The sequence below is a fragment of the Triticum aestivum genome, chromosome 5B, assembly GCF_018294505.1.
Source record: "Triticum aestivum cultivar Chinese Spring chromosome 5B, IWGSC CS RefSeq v2.1, whole genome shotgun sequence".
Taxonomy (NCBI): domain Eukaryota; kingdom Viridiplantae; phylum Streptophyta; class Magnoliopsida; order Poales; family Poaceae; genus Triticum; species Triticum aestivum.
In genome coordinates, this window is record NC_057807.1 from 57,869,575 (window position 1) to 57,885,424 (window position 15,850).

Below are 15,850 nucleotides of genomic sequence, written 5' to 3' on the forward strand. Positions count from 1 at the left end.
GATCCACTCTTGTAAACATCCACAATATCAATATCAATCAAGCAGGACGTAGGGTTTTACCTCCATCAAGAGGGCCCGAACCTAGGTAAAACATCATGTCCCTTGTCTCCTGTTACCATCCGCCTAGACGCACAGTTCGGGACCCCCTACCCGAGATCCGCCGGTTTTGACACCGACAGGTATATATAGCCTCCACACAAAATCTAACCATTACACACAATTTACCAATCTCGGTGGGACTGAATCAACAAACTCGGTCGGACCGATTCAGTAAACCTAGTGACCGTTAATGATTTCGGTGGGACCGACATGCAACTCGGTGGGACTGATATGGTTAGTGTTAGGGCATAACGTAATCTCGGTGAGACCGATTACACAAACTCGGTGAGACCGATTTTGGTAATAAGCTAACCAGAGAGTTGGTCAGGTAAAATCAGTGGGACCGATTCGCTCTTTTCGGTGAGACCGAAATGTTACGAAAGGGAAACAGAGAGTTTACATTGCAATCTCGGTGGGACCGATCGCTCACTTCGGTTAGACCGAAACGTTACGAAGGGAAACAGAGAGATTACAATCCCATCTCGGCGAGACCGAGATCCCTATCGGTGAGACCGATTTGCCTAGGGTTTGTGGCAGTGGCTATGACATCTGAACTCGGTGGCGCCGGATAGAAAGAATCGGTGGGACCGATTTTGACTTTAGTTTTAGGTCATATGTGGATATGAGAAAGTAGTTGAGGGTTTTTGGAGCATATCACTAAGCATTTGAAGCAAGAAGCTCATTAAGCAACACCTCATCCCTCGTTGATAGTATTGGCTTTTCCTATAGACTCAATGTGATCTTGGATCACTAAAATATAAAATGTAGAGTCTTGAGCTTTTGAGCTTGAGCCAATCCTTTTGTCCTTAATATTTTGAGGGATCCACTTTCATCATCCATGCCATGCCATTCATTGAGCTTTCCTGAAAAAATTGTCTTGGAATAGTATTAGCTCAATGAGATGTTGATATGAATTACCCAAACCACCTAGGGATAGTTGCACTTTCAATCTCCCCCTTTTTGGTAATTGATGACAACATATAGATCAAAACTTCGACAAATCATAATAAGATTGAAAAACATCGTCGCTTTGAGAAGTATGTGATAAGCAAGAGCTCCCCCTAAATTTGTGCATAGTTTAAGATTTGCTTTGGACTGGAAATGCACAAGGAATTAGGCTCATGGGTTACTCTTCCATGTCACATACATCTTGGTGGAGCGCTCAAAATAATAAAGATTGAATACATGCACTCATCACCAAGCAAAGTGAATGCTCATATAAGGATAAATAAGATAATATCATCTAACAAGCATAAGTGTAGCTTATGATCAAACACATGATCATCAATGTCTCAAAGATAATAGCATAGTATCTCAAGCAAGCAAAAGCAAACAAAGTTCAACCACGAAGACAAGAGAGAATAAAAGTGAAACTCTCTCTCTCGAAGCCTATGATCTATACATTTTTCTCCCCCTTTGGCAACAAGTTACCAAAAAGTTCCTAGAAAATGCATAGTACTATATCATCTCTCAGGCTTGGTCTTCAGTTGGTGGTGTAGAGATGGCTCCTTGGACGAAGACTTCAGTTGATGTGGATGGAGCTGAAGGAGTTGGTGCTGGAGCTAGTTGCACTGGAGATGTAGCTGGTGCAGATAAAGTGGCTCTGGTGTCTGTCACTGGCTCTGCAGCTGATCTCTGAGCTCGAGGCACTCTGGCAAATGCAACAGTAGTTGTCCTGCCCTTCCTCTCCTGCATGTCATCCTGTAGCTGCTCCACAACTGACTGATTCTCGGTTACTTTGACATCTAAATCATAGAATTTTTGTTCCATGATTCTTTCCAGGCTCTCCTGGTTTTGAGTTAGGGTGGCCAACCCCTTCTCAATCTTCAGAGTTGATGCTATCAAGTAACCAAGTTGGTCCTGCTTGCTCTTGTGGTTGCTTTTGGCAAATTGCCAGGAGTACTTCTGCTGCCATCATCTGAGGAACAGGAGGGACTAGTGCCCTCACTCATGTGAATCTGCTCTTCTTCCCTGTTCTGTCTATCACTTTGGTTTGACATGTTGAGGACTCTGACTGCTGACCCTGTGAATAGTTATGCATGAGATAGAATGGATGAGCATCACAAAATGTAGAGATTTTTGCAAAAGAATGATTCAAAAACCTTAGTTTTAGTTTTCCACAGAAAGCATTTCAGATCAACCTATTTTCAAACTCGGTGATACCGAAGCAGTTTTGGAACCTAAACTAGTGATCTCGGTCAGACCGAGTCACAGTTCGGTGGCACCGAGACTGCTAGGGTTTTACTGAGTCCTAAAATCGGTCACACCGATTAGCAATTCTCGGTCAGACCGAGAGTTACTAGTGCAATGGCGTTAGCCGAATCGGTGGGACCGAGTTTTTCAACTCGGTGGGTCCGAGATGGTTTCGGTGGATACCTAACCCTAAAATTTTCAAATCGCATCTATTCTATGGATTGTTTTGACTGGATAGATGTGTTTCAATCGTGGCAAGAATCATAATGTACACAATGTGCTGAGAATTAGACGAGGATAGCACTGTGATCGAGTTCATACCCTAATTCAGCGATGAACTCGCTATGGCGGCAACGGTGGGGATGAAACCATTGACGGCGACGGAGACCAGCGAAAGGAGGCGGCTGGCGACGAAGTCGACAATCCAGAAACCTAGAAGGCAGAGCGAGCTATGCGCGGGCGAGAGGTTTGGAGAAAGTTTTCCAAAATTTTGCCCGTGTGTACATATAGCCCGACACTGTCGGTTGCCGAGTTGAACAACTCGGTGGCGCCGAGATGCATAACTGTTGACAGTTACAGCAACTCGGTGAGACCAAAAAGTTCAAATCGGTTGCACCGAGATTGAAAACCTAGATCGACTTAGTGATTTCGGTATGACCAAAATGGAAGAATCAGTCAGACCGAAAAACACAAAGAAGTTTTGGAAGTTTAAGTCTATGATGAATCGGGGACTGCGAGTGCTCCTCACACAGAGTGGTTCGAATCTGACTTGATCAAATTTTGTGATGTAGCATGAATTGAGTTTGAGACAAGAAAAGCATAGATAGCTAGAGAAGGTTCTTAGGCATTCTTGTCCATCCACTTGGCAAAAGAAAAAGAATCCAATCAATCAAAGCAACAAGTGGATGTCCTCGAATGAGTTAAATATGCAACCAACATGCTCACACAATAAGATGGCAAATGAAATATGTGGCAAAGCATGCACAACCAATTCTAGCATCTATCAAACAATTGGCGATGACTAGGTCATCCATATATGAGTATATTGACTTAGGAGTCAAATGAGAACATTTGATCATAGGTCATACTCATCGTTTAAGCTCAAGTGGGGTTACCACTTTTACATAATGCATTGATGTGTTCACATCATTAGAGTTGCTTTGACTCAATTCTTAGAGTTAAGCTCCCCCTAGATGTGAGATCCCCCCTTAGAGGGATGAACTAACCTTGGGTTTTGTCGATGATGACTTCATGTAGGTGTTGAAGATGTGGATGCTTAATGTTGATGTAGATCATTTGGAGCAATTCTTTGGAGTGAGTTGCACTTTCAATACCTACATGGGTTAGTCCCACAAGGAACAAACAAGAATATCCATAGACATAGAGTGATGCACACACAAGATGATGTCCATGAAAACATTAGGTTACCTTGTCCCTTGCCTTACCAACATGAGGGTTTGTGACTCCTTGAACTAGTGCAAGATATGGAAGTTGATTGCACTTGTCCTTGCCATAATGATATGAGTGAAGAATGATAGGACTTGCCTCACTAGCGGTAGATCTTCACGAAGTAGGCGATCTCCTTGCCCTTACAAACTCCTTGGTTCAACTCCACAATCTTGTCGGAGGCTCCCAAGTGACACCTAGCCAATCTAGGAGACACCACTCTCCAAGAAGTAACAAATGGTGCGTTGATGATGAACTCCTTGCTCTTGTGCTTCAAATGATAGTCTCCCCAACACTCAACTCTCTCTCATAGGATTTGTATCTGGTGGAAATAAGATTTGAGTGGAAAGCAACTTGGGAAAGGCTAGAGATCAAGATTCATATGGTAGGAATGGAATATCTTGGCCTCAACACATGAGTAGGTAGTTCTCTCTCAGAAATGGTAAGTTGGAAGTGTAGGTTTGTTCTGATGACTCTCTCCACGAATGAAGAGGAGGTGGAGGGGTATATATAGCCTCCACACAAAATCTAACTGTTACACACAATTTACCAATCTCGGTGGGACCGAATCAACAAACTCGGTCGGACCGATTCAATAAACCTAGTGACCGTTAGTGATTTCGGTGGGACTGACATGCAACTCGGTGGGACCGATATGGTTAGGGTTAGGGCATAATGTAATCTCGGTGAGACCGATTACACAAACTCGGTGAGACTGATTTTGGTAATAAGCTAACCAGAGAGTTGGTCAGGTAAACTCAGTGGGACCGATTCGCTCTTTTCGGTGAGACCGAAATGTTACGAAAGGGAAACAGAGAGTTTACGTTGCAATCTCGGTGGGACTGATCGCTCACTTCAGTTAGACCGAAACGTTACGAAGAGAAACAAAGAGATTACAATCCCATCTCGGTGAGACCGAGATCCCTATCGGTGAGACCGATTTGCCTACGGTTTGTGGAAGTGTCTATGACATCTGAACTCGGTGGCGCCGGATAGAAAGAATCAATGGGACCGATTTTGACTTTAGGTTTAGGTCATATGTGGATATGAGAAAGTAGTTGAGGGTTTTTGGAGCATATCACTAAGCACTTGAAGCAAGAAGCTAATTAAGCAACACCTCATCCCTCGTTGATAGTATTGGCTTTTCCTATAGACTCAATGTGATCTTGGATCACTAAAATATAAAATGTAGAGTCTTGAGCTTTTGAGCTTGAGCCAATCCTTTTGTCCTTAATATTTTTCGGGATCCACTTTCATCATCCATGCCATGCCATTCATTGAGCTTTCCTGAAATATTTGTCTTGGAATAGTATTAGCTCAATGAGCTATATGTTGATATGAATTACCAAAACCACCTAGGGATAGTTGCACTTTCAACATGCTGGTAAGCAGTATGACTTGTATCGCCCACAACTCACTTGTGTTCTACTCGTGCATATAACATCTACGCATAAACCTGGCTTGGATGCCACTGTTGGGGAACGTAGTAATTTCAAAAAAATTCCTACGCACACGCAAGATCATGGTGATGCATAGAAACAAGAGGGGGGGAGTGTTGTCCACGTACCCTCATAGACCGAAAGCGGAAGCGTTAGCACAACGCGGTTGATGTAGTCGTACGTCTTCATGATCCGACCGATCCAAGTACCGAATGTATGGCACCTCCGAGTTCAGCACACGTTCAGCTCGATGACGTCCCACGAACTTCGATCCAGCAGAGCTTTGTGGGAGATTTCCCTCAGCATGACGGCGTGATGACGGTGTTGTTGATGGTACCGATGTAGGGCTTCACCTAAGCACCGCTACGATATTACCGAGGTGGAATATGGTGGAGGGGGGCACCGCACACGGCTGGGAGAGATTAATAGATCAACTTGTGTGTTCTAGGGTGCCCCCCTGCCCCCGTATATAAAGGAGCAAGGGGGGAGGCCGGCTGGCCCTTTGGGTCTTGCCAAGGAGGGGGGAGTCCTCCTCCTAGTAGGAGTAGGACTCCCCTTTCCTAGTCCAACTAGGAAGAGAGAATGGGGAAGGAAAGAGAGGGAAAGAGGAGAAGGAAAGCGGGGGTGCGCACCCCTCCCCTAGTCCAATTCGGACACCTCATGGGAGGGGGCGCGCCACCTCCTGGAATGTTGTCCTGTCTCTCCCCTAAATCCCACTAAGGCCCAATACTCTCCCGGGGGGGGGGTCCGGTAACCCCTCCGGCACTCCGGTTTTATCCGAAACTACCCGGAACACTTCCGGTGTCTGAATATAGTCATGCAATATATCGATCTTTACGTCTCGACCATTTCGAGACTCCTCGTCATGTCCCCGATCTCATACAGGACTCCTAACTACCTTCGGTACATCAACTCACATAAACTCATAATACCGATCGTCACCGAACTTTCAGCGTGCGGACCCTACGGGTTCGAGAACTATGTAGACATGACCGAGACACGTCTCCGGTTAATAACCAATAGCGGAACCTGGATGCTCATATTGGCTCCCACATATTCTACGAAGATCTTTATCGGTCAAAGCGCATAACAACATATGTAATTCATCATCCCGCAACTAACTCATTAGTTACATTGCTTGCAAGGCTTATAGTGATGTGCATTACCGAGAGGGACCAAAGATACCTCTCCACAATCGGAGTGACAAATCCTAATCTCAAAATATGCCAACTCAACATGTACCTTCGGAGACACTTGTAGAGCTCCTTTATAATCACCCAGTTACGTTGTGACGTTTGGTAGCACACAAAGTGTTCCTCCGGTAAACGGGAGTTGCATAATCTTATAGTCATAGGAACATGTATAAGTCATGAAGAAAGCAATAGCAACATACTAAATGATCAAGTGCTAAGCTAACAGAATGGGTCAAGTCAATCACATCATTCTCCTAATGATGTGATCTCGTTAATCAAATGAAAACTCAGTTCTATGACTAGGAAACTTAACCATCTTTGATTCAACGAGCTAGTCAAGTAGAGTCATACTAGTGACACTCTGGTTGTCTATGTATTCACACATGTACTAAGTTTCCGGTTAATACAATTCTAGCATGAATAATAAACTTTTATCATGAAATAAGGAAATAAATAATAACTTTATTACTGCCTCTAGCGCATATTTCTTTCAATAGAGTACCTCCCCCCACGGCCCCCTCCTGTGTCCAAAAAATTGAATAGCTCAGCGGTAGGGTTGCACACCCTACCGCCAGGGCTCTTGGCGGTAGCGTGATACCGCCGAGCGCCTCGGCGGTAGGGTGTGCAACCCTACCGCTGAGCTATTCGATTTTTTGGTCACATAAACTTAACACATGCTCCCGCCCTACCGCCGCGCCCTATGGCGGTAGGTTGTGGTCTCCTACCGCCGCGCCCTATGGCGGTAGGGTTTAGGCATATATAAACCCAACCGCCCCGCCCACCCCACCCCAACCCCTTATCCCCACCCACCCAGCCGCCTTCTTCTTCCTCTCGCCCATTTTCTCATCTCCTCCACTTCCCCCTCCGATCTTCTTCATTGATTCACGGATTTTGCGGAGAGATGGCTTCTGAAAGAGGAATGTAATCTCCTCCCATCCCCCAATTAGTTTGAGTCAAATCAATCCGCTTTATTATAGCCTAAAAAGGTTCATGTTCGTGTTCAAAATCATGAGGATCCCTAGTTGATATGATGAACCCTAGTTAATATAATGAACCTAGATGATTGCAATGTGATGAACCTAGTTGATGAACCCTAGGTTTAGTTTTTTTGACCATATGAGGAACCCTCTCTAGTTGATATGATGAACCCTAGAACCTAGATGATTGCAATGTGATGAACCTAGTTGATGATCCCGAGGTTTAGTCTTTTTTGACCATATGAGGAACCCTCCCTAGTTGATGAACCCTAGGTTTAGGCTTAGATTTATTTTAACAAATGTTGAACCATCAAGTTCTCAATTTTTTTGTTAGCCAAATTTATGATATGATGAATATTGGAGTAAGCAAAATTTATATGATGCAAGTAGTGGAGTAAATATGATATGATATGATATTGCATTTGACCCATCTTGATATATGTATTTTATTTAGTTAATGATGAACTTTTGTTATTCACCCCTATGTTTAGGTCTGCAACAGTGGCGCAACCATCGCCCATTCATCTCCAACACGACCCGTCCGGCCTTCCACTTCCTTACATGTACGAGTCCTTCCCCGAGCTTCTGCAGCCAGTGACTGCTTTTTCATACGAGTTCCTACAGGCGACGAGGGCAGTGCGGTGGCACAAGAGGGCAGAACGGATTGCCTACGATGTGAAGTGTTGGTCGTAGAGTGTGAGGGAGTGGAAGAGAGTAACTGCAGAGATGGAGGGAGATCCAACTATCTCCCGTGAACGCCGGGAAGGAACCATTGAAGCTGCCAAGCAGCACTCCAACTGGGAGCTGCGCAATTTGAGCCGGAGGATCTACTTCGAGAGCAATGCGGAGGAGAGAGCCAGGATACCGCCCCCAAGTGCATCTGCATTCGATATCATCAGCTGGGGAAGGGCGGAGGCGAAAACTCCAACTGTCAAGGCAAGGTGGGAGTGCTTGAACGGTCGGATGCCGATCAGCGTTCCGCCTCCGCCTGAACCGGTGGATCCACTGCCGTATCTGTCTCCACGGCCAGGCCTAACATACGAGGGGGGGAGGTTTACCCGCACTATAAACATGTCTATTGCATATGCATCTATGGTTTAGTAGGGGTTGTCAAACTATATGGACAAGTTTGCTATTTGCTATTTCATACTTATGAATCTATGTGTAAACTGTTTGATATTTGCTATGTGGAACCTTTATTAATATGTGAGCTCATATTTTGCTATTTGTGAAACTATGTGAAACTTGTGACAAAACAAACAATCAATAAATTTTGTAAAAATCTAAACCCACAGGACCCTACCGCCAAGACCTGCGGCGGTAGGGTGTTGCGCTGGCCGTTAGCTAACGGCAGTGGGCCGTCCATGCTCTTATAGCTTTTGAATGTATGCATTCTTTGAGCACGCTAAAAGACATTCGAGGCGAATTTTGTGCTTATAAATTGGATTTAGCAAAAGCTTATGATCAGGTGGATTGGCACTTTCTGAAAAGGATGATGGGTGCGTTGGGCTTTGATGCAATTTGGATTAAATGGATTATGGCATGTGTCACATCTGTCAAATTTTGTGTGCGCTTTAATGGTCAACTTTTGGAAATTTCTCCCCTTCTTGTGGTCTCAGGCAAGGGGACCCTTTATCTCCATACCTATTTTTCCTGGTGGCGGAAGCTCTTTCTTTGTTGCTTCAGGATGCATGTGCTAGAGGAGCTCTTCAAGATTTCAAGGTGAATAGGCATGCTCCGGGTATCTCTCATCTTTTATTTGCACATGATTGCCTTATGTTTTTCAAGGGGTCCATTGATCAAGCGTTGACAATTAAAAATATCATTTCAACTTACCAAAAGGGGACTGGACAATTATTGAGAGCGGATAAATGCTCTATTATGTTCGGGAAGAAGTGTAGTATGGAAAACCAAGTGTCTGTCATGGTAATCTTGAATATTACCGTTGAAGGTTTTGAGAACAAATATCTTGGCCTTCCGGTGCCACAAGGAAGAATGAAGGCAGGTAAATTTCAATCTACTAAAGAAAAAGCTCTTAAAATTTTATCGGATTGTATTGAAAAATATGCATCCAGTGGGGCGAAGGAAACGTTGATCAAATCAGTTCTTCAGGCTCTTCCAGTTTATGCCATGGGTATCTTTAAATTCCCGGCATCGCTTTGTGAGGAGCTATCTCATATTATAAGGAATTTTTGGTGGGGTGACGAGGATGAGAGGAGGAAAACTCACTGGTTGGCTTGGGACAAACTGACTAGGCCTAAAGGTAAGGGAGGTATGGGTTTCCGTGATCTCAGATTATTTAACCAAGCTCTGCTAGCTAAGCAGGCTTGGAGATTGGTGGTTAACCCTGAGTCCTTATGCGCAAAGGTGATGAAGGCAAAATATTATCCCCAGGGGCATATCCTTGACACTGTTTTTTCACAATCAACTTCACTTCCTTGGCATGGTATTATGCATGGTTTGGACCTACTTAAATCGGGCGTTATTTGGCGAGTATGTGATGGATCTAATATTAATATTGGAGAGATAATTGGCTGCCAAGAATCTCTGGTCTTAAGGTTACTGCAAAGAAGAATAGGACTAGGGTCAAATGGGTGTCTGACTTAATTTTGAGTGGACCGAGGAGATGGGATGAGAATTTGGTTAGGCACTTATTTTATCCACATGATGCAGAGGAGATTTTAAGTCTACGTTTTCAGTCGTTAGGGGAAGCTGATTTTATAGCTTGGCATTTTGAGAAGAATGGTTTATTCTCGGTTAAAAGCGCGTACATGCTTGCGCTTAATTTAAAGGAACTTAAATAAGACGAAGGGCAATACAGTGGCGTGGTGTTGGGGGAGAGGAAGATTTGGGATATTATTTGGAAGGCCAATGTTCCTCAGAAGATTCGTATTTTTGCTTGGCGTGTCGCTACGAACAGCTTGGCCGTCCAGGTAAACAGAATCATGCACCACCAAACCACTCTTAGTACATGTTCTATTTGCGGAGTGGAAGATGAAAATACGTTTCATGCGCTAGTTAAGTGCCCTAAGGCATATCGTTGCGTATGACAATGAGAGGTATATGGGATCTTCCTGGGGAGGAGGTTTTCAAGCATTCGGGGCTGATTGGTTTCTTATTCTTTTGGACCAATTGAATGCTACTCTGCGTGACCAAATTATTTTCATTTTCTGGAGAGCCTGGCACTTGAGGAATGACTTGATATTTGGTACGGGGAAGGAACTTGTCTTGGCCTCTGCTAATTTTGTGGAGAATTGTTGGTCATCATTTGTCGCAAGTCAATCCTGCCCAGAGGTGGACTCGAAAAATAAAGGTAAAGGTTTGTTGTCTGGTTCAATTTTTTTCCTAATCCTATGGAAACTCAGGTGTTATGGCAACACCCTCCTTCGGAGTATATTAAGATCAATGTTGATGCAAGCTTTGTGGAGAGCATTAGCGCTGCAAGTGTGGGTGTGGTGGTCAGGGACTCTTCGAGGAAGGTCCTCGTCTCTTCCTGGGATTACATTGGGCTTTGTAAAAGCGTGGAGGAGGCGGAACTACGAGCATGCATTGCGGGTCTATATATAGATATTACCTTTCACAATCCTATAATTTTGGAGACGGACTGTGCGTTTGTGGTTGCGTCTCTTGCAAATGAAATAGGAGACATGTCTTCAATGGCTGATTTGAAAAAGGAAGCAAGGAGATTATCAAAGCTTATAAATAATTTTAAATACTCCAAGATTAATCGTTCGGCTAATATTGTGGCCCATACGATTGCAAAGTTTAGTTTCGATAATAAATCGGATGGTATCCTTGTTAACGATGATCCGCCCTGCGTGATGAATTTTGTAATGAATGATTGTAATAACATTCTTGGTTAATCAATATATGTGGTGGTTTCAAAAAAAATAAGGTCCAGTCATCTACCTGTCTTTGCATTTACTTCAATTGATTTTTTTCTGGCGTTGTCCATCACCCGCGAAGAGCTAGGGTAGAACGACGATGACAAGTTCGCCTACGGCTTCGGCCCTTTGAGCCCTAGGGTCTTTATTGCATTTTCCCTCTTTATTTAGGATCATTTCCACGCCTATGGATTTAGTTATCTTTTTTGATAAAAAGTTCATAATTTAATATAAAATAAGGCACATAATTATACAAAAATGGTAGTGTTGGGAAGGTAATGTACTGTCCATAACTAATGTAATTGAATAACGTGACAAAGAAAGTAATCACACTATATATGGATTGAGAGCGGCGTTTACCGAATTACCGAATTTTTGTCTGATAGTACATTGCAGGGGTTTTGTAGGGCCATGTACAGGACAAAATTAATACTAGACGTTTAGCACCGATCCTGGCATGCAGCGCCACTTGATCCAAGTAGATGCTCCATACATATGGCCTCCTTTCCTGGAGGCTGTCTGCTCGACTGTCTCCCTCAGGCCCCATGTAGGAGCTTGACATGCAGACCATGACCAATCTTTCCCACACAGCACAACAACACCCTAACCACCAAGAAGATCAGCACCCAAGCAAAATGAAACAAAAGGAAAGAGGCAAAGGGATATATTGCAAAATCAAAGGTGTCTCCATTATATAGTCGGGTGCTCTTCTCTTTGGCATGCATTTCTGGTGCCTCCCTGGCCTCATCACATAAAACGCAGTACTTTATTATCATTTTGGAAGCTCACACGATAATTGGCTCGCTGGAGACAGTCCACCAAACAAACCACACTCACAATTAGTGGCAGGGACATGGAGAATTAACACAATTGATTAACTTGCATCCCGAAAAATAATGGAGACAGTAGTACTAAAAGACCACCAAGTCGTGCTTCCAAAAACTGGTGGCAAACAACTAAAAATAACTGGTGCAGGAAATGATTAGTACGTTGACCAGCATTTAGAGGGGCAGGCCGGCAGGACTAGGCCCGGGGTATGACCCATGAGTACATGCTACTGTACTATATATTGTTTGTACATACACATCGTGGACAAGTATGTGTACTTAATTATTTGTGTATCCCCACTGGAAAAAGAGATAACAAAGAAAATTCATTGGCGGGGATTTGCTCGTTCCCATGATGTAGACAAGATAGTGATTGATGCCATATCTGCGTACCCTAAACAAATAAAATCATGAAAATCAACTCATTACCCAAATGATTAGCCAAGGTTCTAGATGGGTATTAAGTAACAAAATGATTTGAGCTGCCTTAAAAAAATCGATTGTATCAATCAAGCCCGTGTAGCCTTGATTTTATTTGCCTCCACATACAAACTACTAGGAAAACAGAATAGGAACGTGGCACCGATAGAAGACTCAGACAAAGCCACAAGTTCTTTTCTTTATTTACGAAAAGGCCTTTTTTCGGAAAAACTTTCAATCTATTCATCTTCAATCATGGCAGTACAACGAACAAAAAAAATAAAAATTACATCCAGATCCATAGACCACCTAGCGACGAGTACAAGCACTGAAGCGAGCCAAAGACGCACCTCCCTCATCACCCCTTCATCGCCGGAGTCGGGCGCAACTTGTTGAAGTAGACAGTCGGGAAGTCGTCGTGCTAAGGCCCCATAGGACCAGCACACTAGAACAACAACCGCCGCCGATGAAGAATAATGTAGGTTGGAAGGATTCACCCCGAAGACACACGAACGTAGACGAGCAATGACGAGATCCGAGCAAATCCACCAAAGATAGATCTGCTAGATACACACCTCCACACGCCTACTAACGATGCTAGACGCACCGCCGGAATGGGGGCTAGACGGGGAGACCTTTATTCCATCTTCAGGGAGCCGCCGCCGTCTCGCCTTCCTGAGCAGGACACAAACCCTAACAAGACTGAAAAAAACGACTCAAAATAGAGCCCTCCCGCTGGCCCTTGGCAGGATCCACCGCGCCTCCATGGCCCTAGGGCCACCGGAGACGAGGCGAACCTGCAGCGGCGCCGACGAGAGGCAGGAACCCTAGCTTTCTTTCTTGGAGGAGGTTATTAGGAGATGAGCTTTCGGGATGTCAACAACCTTGACACATTTTATGAAAAGGCCTTCATGGCTGATTGTATTAACTCAAATCACACTTACATCATCTGCTAAAAACTTATTAACAGAATTAGGGGGTTTATCTGACCATACAGTCAGTGAATTACACGTCCTAAAACTAGCTAGCTCATGGGCAACCAGGTATGCATCTCTCATACAATGTTCAATGATGACATTCCCGAACTCTTGCAGTAAACTATGTATTTGACTATACAGTCAATGAATTACACGTCCTAAAACTAGCTAGCTCATGAGCAACCGGGTTTGCATCTCTCATACAATGTTCAATGATAACATTCCCGAACTCTTGCAGTAAAATGCGCTAATCATTAAAAATTGGTGTTACCACCGGTGAGTACCCTTCATTCTTATTTACTGCCTCCACGACAATCAGATTGTATTGGAATGAGAAGAAACACTTTAAATATCGACCAAACATCCAGGGTCAAGTCAATTGCAACGCAAATGGTACTCCTTCCATATTTTTTTAAAATATTTGTAGCACATCAAAATGATTGAGATGCATGTATACGAAACAACAATTAGCAATCACGCAAGTGTAACCTTGGTTTAATTTTGCCTCTATAGTCTATATAGCTATATATGTAAATCCATTACAATGAACAAACTGATAGCTATACCAGCATTGATAGAATATTCAAAGAAGTCCAGAAATTTTTCAAAAGAATTCTAAAAAATAAACACTAATATGTTGATCATTATGGGCAATTTTCAATGTTTTTTTTTCAAACCGATGAAAAATTACAAGGAAAATACCAATTTAGCCTCTAGTTGACATGCCCAGTCAGCGTTCAGTTAGCATTGACTTTGGTCAAAACTGGTTGACTTGGTCCAAACCGAGACCAGGGTTGTTTTCTTAATCTTGTGGTAAGTTGAGGGTGTATTTTGAATGGTCTTGTAGTTGAGGGTTGTAAATCGAATCGAATGGTTAGTTGAAGATTGAAATCTGGACTTTTCTCTAGTTAGATAGCTCGTTCAGGCGGCGGTAGTGGTTGTTTGTGGGGTCTTAGAATCTTAATGTAATTTTTATTATGTTCGAGATGCTTTGTACTTTGGTTGAACTTTAAAAATAAATGTGGATCATTTTCGCAAAAAGAAAAGATATTCCATCCGTTCCATAATATAAGACTTTTTGACATTGGGATAATATAAGGAAAAAGCTTACGTTCAACCGACTGATAAAGCTCATGCGTCTGCCGGCTCCACATCCGTTGGATCGTCTGTTGATCAGACAGACGAGAGCGTCCACGTTTCCGCGTTGCGCGGACGTTTTTTCTGAAACTTACCTGTTGTTTCAGGAAACATTCGTGCAACTGAATAACGCCCGCGGCTCAGTTGACTCGTGTGGCTAGGATGGAGGGCAGCGTGGTTGCAAGGAATTCAGAAACACTTTGTAGATAATGAAATCATTTTTCAGAGATACAATCAAGCAGGAAAATGGGATTTAGAATTCATGTTTCAGAGATATAATCAAGTAGCCAGTAGTCCTGAACCTCTTGGTTTCAGAGATACAATCAAGCAGGACAATGGGATTTGTTGATTCATGTTTTTCAGAGATAGCTATGTTTCAGAAACAGAGACCATGTTTCAGAAACTAACCCAGGCTTCCAGATGCGATCTGCTCGAAGTAGTTTCAGGAAACACCACCGGGGGGATTGTGAACCAAGAGGAAACTCCAACACGCGGCGGCCCCCCGGCAGCGCTCGGAGCTGAGAACGATGGTCGCGCCTGATCTCGAAGCAGGGCCCCTCGGTGAGCTCGATTTGCGTCAGATCCGGCCATCTGACGCGCGATATGGAGCGCCATAGTGTTGCAGAAACTTCAATTTAGCTTCAGGATGCCGCCGGCGAGCTGATTTTGCGGTGGGTCGGCGGTGGAGTCGCGCGGGGCGCAGCTCTGTCGGGGCCTGGGGCAAGAGTGTTATTTGTTTCTGCAACAGAGTGGCTGTTGCAGGAAATAACGAGTGGGCATGCGGGCGTCTACACTAGATCGGATGGCCATTAGGTCGGGCATCCAACGGCCGTCGAGGCGACGAATAAAATCAGAAAATCGGCCGATGGACGCGTAGCGTCGTCCATAATATAATGTCAAAAAACGTCTTATATTATGGAACAAAAGGAGTAGTAGATTATTACTAGCGTTTTTTCACTAACGCCTTGGGCCGATACACAATGCACCGTGGTGAAGCGCCACCGCCGGACCGGCTCACCCGCTCTTGCTCTTTGGCCACCGCATGCACGCACGTACGCACGCATTGCGCGACAAAAGAAAAGGTCGACGGAGCCTTGTTACTATATACTCCCTCCGTTTCTAAATATATGTTTTTATAGAGATTTCATTAGATGGACTACATACGGAGCAAAATGAATGAATCTAAACTTAAAATGTATCTATATGCATCTGTATGCGGTTTATAGTGGAATCTCTACAAAGAGGAACGGAGGGAGTA